We start from the raw sequence: 12,253 nt of genomic DNA, 5'->3' as shown, positions 1-12,253 counted from the left end.
AGGATCCATCCCTTTTCTATATGCTAGGCACGATGCCACTCAGCCTGTCCTAGGTCTCCAGTTTAGAGTAATCACGCTGCCATGATGGGGAGTCCTGCCCTGCCTTTGCCCTGCCAGCTCAGCAGGAAGAGCTGGCTTACAGCCCCCTTCAGTACTGCTGCCTTAAATCTGTAAAGGGGGTTTTATTGACTAGGTGCTGGAGGGGGCAGTGGGATTCTCCCCAGCAAGGCTGCTGAGCATGTGCAGATCGGAGGGCGGGAAAAGTGCTCGCCTTCTAGCATGGCCTTTAAATCCAATCACCTTCTAGCCCCACTGCATGGCTCTATGGAGTGTGGGGGAAGCTTCAGCTGCCAGTGGGGTGAATGGCTGAGTTGGGGGGATGCCCTCTCAGAACAATGGGGCCACGCACCCCACCCCACGCCTGCCGGGCTACCCCTCGGTCCGGCGGGGCAAGCAGGAGCACGCCCGGCACGTGCTTGGGGTTTTCGTGCAGCGCTTCTAGCTTCTCGCTCGGCTTCCTGGCCAGGAGCAGCACCTAGGGCCGAGAAAGCCGCTTCCTCCAAGGCGCTGGGGCTGCCCCGCCCGCGGAAAGGGCCCGGGCCGTGGGAGCAGCCGAGCCAGCAGGAGCCGCTTTCAGTTTTCCTTGAAGCGGCTGGTTACTGTTTAACATCCCCACCCACGTTTCAGTTTGTTTAGTAAATCGATCTGATGCTCGGGCTCAGCCTGGTGCCTTGTCGCCATTGAGCAAAGTTAATATCCCCCGCTCGAGCATATGGTAAAGGCTTTGCCAGCGAAACCAACTCAGCTCCCGCGGCCTGAGCAGGACAAGGGGCCCCCCGGGAGCCGTTCCCGGGGGATGCTGCCGCCGCCCTGACTTGCCGAGCTGCGACGCGGGAGGCAACGGAGCCGCATCTGTGCCCAGCAGGTAAGTTTCACTTGTGAGCAGGGAATAATTGAGCGCCCCTCCCCCGCCACGCTGCTGCCCTGGCTTCGCACATTGCAGCCGGGTTCCCGGCCCAGCGCCCCAAGAGCCGCCGCCACTGCTGGTTGGCTCGGGCTTCTTGGAAGCGGAGCCAAGTGCAAACGCAAAAAGTGGCTCTGGCTGCGCGAGGGAGAACAATGGTTTCCGGAGGGGGCGGGTCACGTGCCTCTGGGCGAGTTGAAGAAATCCATTTTGGGAGGGTGCCGCTGCAGGTTGCGGGGGCTGGGCCGCAGGAGGCCCGCAAGGCGTTTAACGTGGCGAGCAGGGAGAAAGCAGGAGGGCACTGGGATATTGAGAGAACGGCCAACGCATTCCCAAGACTCTACACTAGAACTGCCCTGATAGCAAGAGAGGGGAAGCTTTATAAAGGAAATGTGTTACCTTGCTGAGTTCCGGGCCTGAATCTCGTGACCACACGTGAAGTGGGCTGGTTTGTTATTGTAGGGTTGGTGATCACAATGACACTTGGGAATTACGGAGGGCCTTATCAGGGCATTCTAAAGCACACCGATTCTTTTTCAAAGGTAAAAACATTGTCACATAGGCGGGAGAGAGGGGGAAGAGCAAAGAATTATCTGGATTTCACACCCATAGGGCATATCAGTGCCTGTAGTCGAAATGACGGAAGAACAAGTTATGGTGCAGTCTATGATACTCGCTTCCATTCCCGGTAGTTGGCATGGGAAATAAGCTCAAATATTTTATTCACCATATACTGTGCAGCAAAAATTACACCATTCTTCAAGTTGGTTTTCACATTGACTATGGTCAATAATACTCCATCTCCATGCTAATGTGGAAAATTTCATTATATAGCTATTAAACACTGTCTTTTTTGTACTGTTGATTGTATAGTATGTATTTTTGAGTTACTGTCATTTCCCATCTATATTATGAAGCTAATACATTATTTTAAAGCATCATCCACATTATTAATTGAGTTTCTGAAAACTCATTGTGTGAGACTGATTGATTGTATTAAACAGTTTTCCAGGTTCCTGAATCTCTTGATTTTAGGATTCACTTAAGAGTCATTGGAGGAAAATATAAAGCACTAAATAATTCCTGTGTCCCTAAAAAGTACTATTTTGGAGCTTATGCAACATGCCCAAGAGAAATCTGAAACATTCAATTATATCCAGGTGTTGATAGAATATTATGAACAAGATACTGTTGATTTTTCCTTTTTATTATGAGAGAAATGATGGAAAACCTTTAAAATGGTCTTTTTTGTAAGAGTCTACGCTTCCCATCATTTCTCTGTCTCTGAAGGTTTGACAGGAAAAAAGCATTTAAAATGGCTATTCATTGTCTGATACTCAGTTCCCTGTCCCTCTCCTCCTCTCTCACTGATGCATACCAGCCCTCCCTGGGGCTCACCTCATACACATAAAAAAATATAAGGTGTTGGACAAGATCGTAATGCAGTTATCTTGTTCAGAATGTTATCTTTCATTTTTGCAACTCACACATATGGAGCATATAATTTTCTCCACTGGCTCCTTAGCACACGGCATAACTTTACCTAAAACTCATTCTTTATAAGCAAGGGGACATTCTGGGCCAAATTCTGTTTTGTTACACTAGTGTAAATCCAGAGTAACTAATAGGCCTAATTCACTGTTTTGCTACAGCTCTTTTGTGCCACAAAGCCATCTTCCTAACTATACTCTTCAGCATAGGAGTAATCTCCAGGTAATGGGAGCCAACATAGCAGCTCTATGCCACCCTCACAAGGTAATCCCCAGTATAGAAGGTGTGGCTAGAGAAAAGGAAACATGATTTTTGTGTGTGTGTGTGTGTGTGTGTGTGTGTGTATGAGTGAGAGAGAGAGAGAGAGAGAGAGCTGGCAATTACTTGACCAGTCCCTTACGGATGTGCACAGTCAGACATAAATTATATCAGCCCTGAGGCTGCTCTAATTTCTACTGGAGATTGATTTGGATCTTGACCAGGGTGAGGGTGTCTCAGGGTAGCGTAAAGACATCTTTGCCCCCGTGCTTCTTCAGGTCCTATGCCTAAGGAAGGGGGGGTGGCATATCCTATTTGATTTCAGTTGCATTGCTGTGCACCAATGTAAATGAGAATTTGGATGTCAATTTGCTTGAAGTGACTTGTTCAGAGTATTGGTGAATATATTTGTTTAGCTACAAAACCAATAGCTACTTTAATCTTCGACTGACTTGGTGTATAAGAGCCTGATCCTGTAATGATTTGAGTAGAGTCAGCTCCCATTGCCTCTCTCAGCAGGCACTCAGATTTTTCAGTATTGGGCCTGAAAAAGAGGTCCAATACATATTTTTGGATGTTGCATATTTATATATCCGGTATTATATGTTCTTCTACATTTTTTGTTAGTTATGCAGAAAACTAAAAGATGTCTTAGTCTTTTATTAATTCTTTTATAACATGTAAGATCACCAGTAAAATCAAACTTTTCTTTAAGGCTTCAAAAAATTAGTAACACAGTAACTGGAATTTTTATTAATAACACCTGCTGCAAAAAGGTGGTTCCATCTGGGGAATTTCTGAGTAGTCATTAAAACATTGTGATTTGCTGCTTTTATGAAAAAAAATCTGTTAGGTCAAGAATAAGAATAGGTATGATATGCAGATAGTTAAGTTAAGAATCAATCACTGATATGATGCTGTCATTCTGAGCCAAATAGATTTTGGTTTGGACCTCTTTAAAGTAAAAGGGACAACTGCACTCCATTTGTTAATTTCTGCACCTGTGCTCTAGACTGTATATTTCATACCCTTTCCCCCCTCTTTCACTCCCTCTGTGCACAATACCAGACAGTAATAGAGCCTGTGGATCGGCTATTTGATATCTTACTGGTTAGGCTATTTAAGGATCACACAACCTTAATTTTCAATAGTAGTAAGGGCCCTTTGCTAGCTAGATTTACAGCTTATAAGGTTTTAAAGATCCCTTGATTAATTTCTTTTCACCTGTTATTTAATTGAGCAACTCAGCTGTATGGAAGGCCAAATTTTGCTGCCTAAGTAAGTTCAAAAGCAGGTGAAGAGATGCTGTTTACAGTGACTTTAAGGAGAAAAATGTAGGCAGAGTTGCATATGTTGTCTCTTACACAACACTGCTTCTTGTTGCTGTCTGATACATAACGTTTGATGGCTACATTGTTTCACTGTTTATATAGACTGTACTAAAAGGTAAAGATTGATATTATTTTGTGATAAATTGTCAATTCTTAACATAGATGGTGATTTTTTTATATCTGTTATAAAAAAAGCATTCCATAAGCAAATTGTATTTGTAACATACTATATGTTATATTTAACAAAGGTACACACATTATACAGAACTTGTTTGGGGTATGCATTATTCAGAATCACGCCTACATGTTTTACCTTTTTAAAGTATCCTGTATCATTGTAAAATTGGGATGATTTGCATTAGCAACCAGAAAGTGTGCTTAATGAGACCATTTTTGACACATAAGAAATGTTTTAATGCATCCTTCAACTGCTTTGATTCAATCAATTATTTTTCATTTCAAAATTTCAATTAAAAAAACAACTAAAAATCATGTTGGAATAGTGTATATAATGTCATATTTGAAATCTATCAAAGTGAAAGGCCCAGGATACGTTTTCAAACCTTTTTCAATTGTCAATTTAAGTTAATTGAAAATGAAAGGTCTTGGTTTCAGGATTGGGCCATTGAAATGCAAGCATGCTGCTTTCATTTTGTAATCTCCCACCACATAGGTATTTTTAAAAGGTTCATTCATAATTCTCCCTTTGCACTTCTATTGGAAATGACAGAATTCATTATTTTGAGCTCCTGAACTATTTTTCTGCAACTCAGGTGATGAATTGTATGAGATTTAGTTCACAATATGACATGGCAGCCCACAAGATTTTAAAATTCTCAGGGCTAGATCCTTCCCTCTGTGGCACACCATTGGGAAGAGTCTAGAGCCTTAGTCCAGATTCTCTGCCCCAATCTCCCATGAAGTAACAGGGAACGATCTCTATCTAGTATTTACAGCAATTCTAAAAAGGGGGCTGGAATTCAGGTTTGGTAATTCACCAGAGCTTTCCAAACAGCTAACACAGGCAGCAGCATCCACTAGGCAGGGGTGCTTTCTGAATATTCAACCACATATTCCCTACTCCATGGTTGCCTTGGGCAACAGGATCCCAGCAGCAGAGGACACCTGCAAATAACTTTGCTCCTACAAGCTATTCCTACTGGGGCAAAATTTGGCTCCAAACTTGTATTTTAATTGAAAAGTCTTTATTTATACTACAAAAAAGGACTTCTAATTATTTTGCTGCATGTGTGAAAATACCTGACCAAACACAGGGGTGAGTTGGGGGGAGGGGAAGAAGGAAGATGGTCTTACTCTTCTAAGCTCTGCCCACAAAGTAAGCTGTGCCCATATGAGTTGCCAAAGTGAGATACTGCCCACAGTAGTTTGTGCAGTGTTAAAATATGATTGTCTTGCTACTTGCTCCACCAGATTTCTTGAGCTTGCACCCCCTTGGTGAGGGTTGAATATACCCATGGACTCTGCTAGGCTCCTCAGGTTTGGCTCATTCTTGACTGTGGGGGACAAAAACAGTGGTATCTTCCAAACACCACCCCACTTGTGGCACTAAAATGATCCATCACCCAGTAAATTGTGCAGATCTGTGATCCTCCCTTTTCTTTCTTGCATGATATCGAATCGTCTGTTTCTGAGCCCTGCCTAAACTGCCCTGTAAGTGGACAGGGGAACAAAGGTATTCAGTGTCCAAGTCTTTCTGATATGGCTTTTGGTATGTCAGTATTGATTGTTTTATTTCTTATGTGAAATATACCAAACTGACAACTGCCTGGAGAGATTAAAGTCCTCTAGTTCAAAGAACAGGTAAAGTGGGGTAGAGCAACAGTACAAATTTGCCTACACTGCCTCACCAACACACTTCATTCTAAGGATTAAGGGGCGAGAAATTCATGTCTGTTGCATCTTTGCTAAGACTGCCGACAAGGATTCCAGGGGTGTTTGTTTTTGTAATGTGGTGATTCATCTGTTGAGAACTATACTGGTAGCAACTCATTTCATACAGGCAGCCAAATGGGCATTAGTTGCCAGATATTAATTTGCTATTACCCTGGGCTAGATTTGAACTGGTAGCCTAGTGGAAAGAATCCATAATTCCTTACAATCACATAAATCATTTACTATCCCATTTCAGTACTGGCCATCATACTGAGTGGTTTCTTAAAATCTCTTAATGGAAATGGACTTCCTTTTTGGAGGGTTTGATCAGACAGACATACAATGATTCTGTTAGATTGATTTGATATCTTTTGGGTTGGCTACCAGTTCAGTAATTTTTTATGATGTTCAGTTGCTCTTCAGTCTGCACTTTTGAGCATGCCACCAGGAAAACTGAATTAATAATCTTTTTACTTTTGAACTATGCAAATGCAATGGTTGTTTTTAATTGCTGAGCAGACATTGCTGATAGCTGATGCCTATGTAATATGTATGTATGTTTTCTCTGTCGCTATTTAGGGTATCAGTTTCTGTTTTGGATGTTTAGATCCCAAAATGCATTGCACTCTTTCTTAAAGAACTATATTTTTAAGAAGCTTTCACTATCTTCTGAGTGTCTTGTCACAGTTCACTTTTAACATTTTTCTTACTCTTCTGTTGTTGCTTTTGACTTTCATATATTTTTCTATTATTCTTGCTCTTTGCTTTGAGCTTCAGTGAGTTCCTGTATTAATATTAAACATATAACTGCAACACGTGGTTTAGGTGAACTTGTAGACACATTTTTTAGCCTCAAACAGATTTGAACTGCCAGAACTTGTTCTAACATACATTCAAACCACAGCACTAGAGTATCATAACAGGAATAATTTTGGCCATGACAATGCTGTTGACAAAAGAAATAATAAGAACAAAGACAAGAGATACCATCAGCATCAGATTCTGCTTATTGTTTTAGAATCTTGTAGATAAATAAATAACCCCATCACAAAGGTGTACTTAGACTTAAGTCAATACAAGGAAAGTCTAGTCATTCTATCAAAAGGAAAAGGAATATACACAAAAGTGGAACAGAAGGTCCTGTATTAGAATTTGCACAGAAGATGATACAGATGAGAAATGACTGGAAAAATAGGGGGGTGAGGGTTAAGGATGGGATGAAGGATTTATTGATGTGAAAATGTGGAATTCAATTTGTTTATTCTACCTAGCTTCTGGATGAAAAATGATATTTTGGAGTGAACTTTTTTTATTTTTATTTTTTAGTGTGGTAGAATTAGGACCTACTCTCAAATTATTCACAACATATTTAAAACAAACTGACTTGATATTCTGCTATCTTTTATCAATTTATTAATATTATTCAACATTGACTATAGCACCATAGAGTATAAAGCCATTATCCTTGCCCTGAGGAATGATCTAATCTAGATTAGAAACAGGAGTTGAGGGCACTCAGCACTTCACAGGATCAGGCCTTATTAAGAGGATGAGCACCCCATAGAACTAAAGGGTATTTTTTTTTAATGGTTGGTGGTTTCTTTGGTAAATTCTAGTATTTGTGGGGGAAATGGCAAATTGGTTGCCTTGGAGAATGAGAACCTCTGTTTGTAAGGTAGATACAGCATAGGCAGGAACAGTGCAAGTTTCTTCATACTGCTCCAAACTATGCCTCAGTCCTCAGCTGGAAAGGCCAAGACGGTAATTCAATCTTCGTGCTGTCAGTCCTTCTTCTTCACCCTGCTGTAACTGCCAACAAAGGAAAATGTAATGGTGCATTTTATGATTTGGACACTTGTCCACAAGAAACTTGACTGAGATCAGCAACTCAATTTAAATTTTCAACAATATGTTGGCTAATAGCAAAATTTGAGAACAAGCAATTCTACTCTATTATTGTTTTTTTTCAATAGGAAGGCAATAAGGCCCCTTTAAAAAAAATGAAGAAATATGAGAAACTTTAAATCAGTAAATTTATAGTCCAAGGACAAGGAGGCACTAAGTGGGTTACTAAAAGCAGGAAGCAGCTGAAAAAGGAATTCAAATTTTAACAAAAATTTCACCATGAGTTTTGTACGTATAAAATTTAATAGTTTTTATCTCCTTTTACTCTAATAGGTCAAGTAATTTATTTCCTGAGATGTATTTGAAGTTGAAAAAAATAATCTCGAAAATGAAATACGCTGCCAGTACCCTGGCAAAGATCACTCCAAGTATGTATGGTATCACACAGAGTCAAATGAATGTTTTAAAATTAAGTTATATAATGTAGCAAAATCCTTGGCAGGAAGAAAATGAGCACAGCTCAGACTGGTTCAGAGAATAATAACAGCCTACTGCAGCAAATAGTTTAACCCTTGGCACTCTACACCTTTAGTTGCTTCACATTTTAGGCTAGACTCATTATTTCCCACCAAGGTAGTAGCTAATCATCATATAACAGCTGTAGCCAAATATGTGCCTAATTGTTAAAATCCTCATGACGTTAAGGTGATTCAGAAGTCAGTCAAGACCATGTAGGTAAATGGACATGCAAAGGTTGTTGACCATTTGGTACCAACATGCTGGAGAAGGCCTGGAAGAGTGGCTCTGCTCTGAAGAGTGACTATAAAAATGGCATTTTCTTATTCAGTGGCTGTGATCTCTGTGGGTAATCAAAGTAATAGCTTTTATATTTTATCATCAGTCTGTGGAAAAAGTCTTCTCCCACTCAGCTCGATGTGATTGAGGGGAAAAGCCTTAGTCATCTCTAGGTCTGACCAAACAGTCCAATAACAAAGAGCCCCAAAGGAGGGTTGTGTGGTACACTTTTGTATACAGACTATATCTGTAGGATTAAGCCCTGTCCCACAACTAAAGTTCATTTAACTGTGGATGAGCACAGTAGCCCCATTATCATCACCTAGATGAAGAGCCTGACTTACCCTGTAGTCCTTCAGTGAGGTAGAGGGCATTTTCTCAGGCACTGGGGAAGCTGTCTTACTTGATAATAACTTTACTTTCCACAGTAACTATTCAGGATTTCTTAGTTTTCAATTATGATTTCCTCCTCATCAAATGAGGATAATGGTGTCTTTAAGGGACTAAATTCTCTTGCTTCATGACTTACCTATGATCTGATATCCTATCTCCCAGAACTGGAAGGGACCTTGAAAGGTCATCGAGTCCAGCCCCCTGCCTTCACTAGCAGGACCAAGTACTGATTTTGCCCTAGATCCCAAAGTGGCCCCCTCAAGGATTGAACTCACAATCCTGGGTTTTTCAGGTCAATGCTCAAACCACTGAGCTATCCCTCCCCCCAAGCCCTCTGATCCTATTGCCATTGAAGTCCAAACTCTAAGTGACTTCAGTGGGAACAGGATTGGCCTCTAAGATGAACACAGGCCCAATGCAAGTCTTTTGTAGTGGCAATTACTATAAAGGAACTGTAGTTTGCAGAGAACAAGCATTGTCTGAGGAACTGGCTGTATATACAGGCTCATCCTTCAGTTTTGTGAGGGAATTAGGAACCTTAAGAAACAATCCAGGCTAATGGGCCATATTAAGAAAGAAGTTGCATGTATGTAGATTTTGAGAAGACCAAAGGACCTAGGTGTATGTGAGAACACTAAAGGGACCAGAAATGCCTGCCAGTAAGAATGCATTTTCGCGAGGATCATATATGAATATTTTTTTGGCGCTAGAGTTGGTACACTGGTGTAGACTAAGCACAAGCATTTTTACCAGCATGTAACTGTTCCTGAACATAGGTTACAGTTACATAGTTTATAGCAATAATGTAATTCCACTGGTGCTGAAAAATAATGACAAATTTTCCTAGTGTAGATAAGGTATGAGAGTCAGTGTTTGTCTGAATTCTGCATTATCCGTAGTTGGGGGTAAAACTGGTGGGTAATATGAAATTGCTAGTTGCTTCCCTTCTCACACTGATACAAAACATTTAATTCTGATATTAGTATCTGACATAGTCAGCAGGGCCGGCTCCAGCATTTCTGCCACCCCAGGCAAAACAAAACAAAACAAAAAAGCTGTGATCGGTGGCGGCTGTTCGGTGGCAGGTCCTTCGCTTCTAGAGGGAGTGAGGGACCTGCCGCCCCCGAATTGCCACAAGTGCCGGCCCTTTCCCTTGGCTGCCCCAAGCACCTGCTTGTTAAACTGGTGCCTGGAGCCGGCCCTAATAGTTAGATCCCTGTTTAAATCGTTATCTGCTAGCAGCTTGAAATGTGTACCTTGTGGGTGTGAGATTCATCAGTACATTCAGAGTTTTCATGCATGCCTGTTTGTTTATTGTGTGTGTCGTCTTCTAGACTAATACAGTACATAGCTTTACTTCAACAGGCAGATTTGCATATATACACATACTAATGTATTATTGTAATACATATATCTCATGAAATGTATTGTATTTTTCTAATAAAATAATAAGTTATTTTTTATATACTTGAATGATAGGAAGGTAGGATGAAAATTGAAAAAAAAAAATACTTTTTCTAAAACCCGGGATTTAAACAGAAAACGAAGGGGCTTAAGTATGCTTTATAAATATGGTGATGTCTATTTTTCAGTGTGTTGAGATGTGCAGCAATACCAAACCATATGCAGGAATATCTAATTATGCTTATAAGAAAAAAGATATTATTTTTAGTAAATGTTTGATTATTACCACAAAGTTACTTAAAACTGATGCATTTTTAAATTATATGCATATCTATGCTCTATTAGAGTCAGTAAAATATCATGTTTTACCTTAAAACCCTATTTTTGTTTACCCAACTGATTTTTATTTTTAAGAATGAATCTCTACCAAAATGACAACGGACACAATAAAAATCTCCTATTTTGGGATTCTGCAGTTTCTCATGCTGCTGCTAACAAGTTGCTACTTTCTCCATCTTCCCTGCAAAGGCTGACTGGCTGCTCAAAAACAGTCAGGTATCTATGACCAGCTTATGCCACACAAAAAATATCTTATAAGTAGCTGTACCCCTTAGCTATTTCTTAATACACCTCTACCCCGATATAACGTGACCCGTTTAAAATAAGTAAACCCTGGCTGAGCTGGTTGGATAATCTGGTACTTGGTAACATACCTCTCATTTTACCTCATTTCTAGGGACATCATTTATTTTAATCCCAAAATGATCTATGTTCAACATAAACTAGATATCCCATGATTTTCATTGTTGACAATTATTTACATCGACAATAAAGAATCATAAAGCTGAGGTGGCAGAGTTATTGAAGGAACAAATCCTACAGCATTTTAAGTTTCCTGCCTGTTTTTGTGTTTCCTTATTTTGTCACACATTGCATCCCACATTTGGGCCTTAGCACACTTGAGTGTTCTAAGCAGTGTTGAGCTTTCCACAGTTCACATACACTTCCCAAAGAGGAAAACAAATCTACAGTGTTATAATTTTAAAAAAGCACCCTTAATTAATGTAATGCTAAATCTTGATTTTTCTACAAATATTTTTCCATTGACTGACAGCTAAAATCATACCTAAATAGTCTTGTCATAGTTGACTCAAGCTGTACGTGTGCGACAGTCACTTTAGGAATTGGTACACCTCTACCCCGATATAACGCTGTCCTCGGGAGCCAAAAAATCTTACTGTGTTATAGGTGAAACCGTGTTATATCGAACTTGCTTTGATCCGCTGGAGTGCGCAGCCCCACCCTCCCGGAGCTCTGCTTTACCATGTTATATCCAAATTCGTGTTATATCGGGTCGCGTTATATCAGGGTAGAGGTGTATTAAGAAATAGCTAAGGTGTACAGCTACTTATAAGATATTTTTTGTGTGGCATAAGCTGGTCATAGATACCTGACTGTTTTTGAGCAGCCAGTCAGCCTTTGCAGGGAAGATGGAGAAAGTAGCAACTTGTTAGCAGCAGCATGAGAAACTGCAGAATGCCATGTTGTTCCTATTGTGGCAGAACGGTGCTGCTAAGTGCCCACTTTAGAAAAGGAAGGGAAGGGATCCAGGAGGAATGCTGGAAGAGAATTCTTTCCATGTTTTGTCTCCTGGTTCCAGTCACAACCTCATTCCCTGCCCTTTGAATGCAAGGTTTGTTCAAGGCTCCTGCCGACATTTGTTGTAGCCTGTTCATAATGGAGTGGGCAAGAGTGGGTCTGTGGCACCAACAGTACAGAAATTAGCTGGCTAAGCAGAAGTGCATGCATTGTACCCTTTCCAAGGGTGTAGCAGGGGCCACACTCTCTGTGATAGTGTGAGGGGACCCAAGGAGACCAG

The 12,253-nt window shown here is 40.7% G+C and overlaps 1 protein-coding gene across 2 annotated transcripts in view; it reads left to right on the top strand.

Annotated features, from left to right (window-relative positions):
- Window positions 1-692: 692 nt before the first annotated feature.
- Window positions 693-12,253, top strand: part of HNF4G (hepatocyte nuclear factor 4 gamma) — a 78,430-nt gene continuing 66,869 nt past the window's right edge. Inside the window, exon 1 of one of the 2 annotated variants that reach the window (XM_054019612.1) lies at window positions 693-925. The gene's annotated coding sequence lies outside the window, so the exon portion shown is untranslated. Of the gene's footprint in view, window positions 926-1,484; window positions 1,507-12,253 lie in introns of those variants that run through there. The other variant, XM_054019614.1, reaches the window with a different exon arrangement.

Source organism: Malaclemys terrapin, chromosome 2 (assembly GCF_027887155.1).
Source record: "Malaclemys terrapin pileata isolate rMalTer1 chromosome 2, rMalTer1.hap1, whole genome shotgun sequence".
NCBI lineage: Eukaryota > Metazoa > Chordata > Testudines > Emydidae > Malaclemys > Malaclemys terrapin.
Note: the sequence above shows the minus strand (reverse complement) of the source record. Positions and strands in the feature narration are given on the sequence as shown.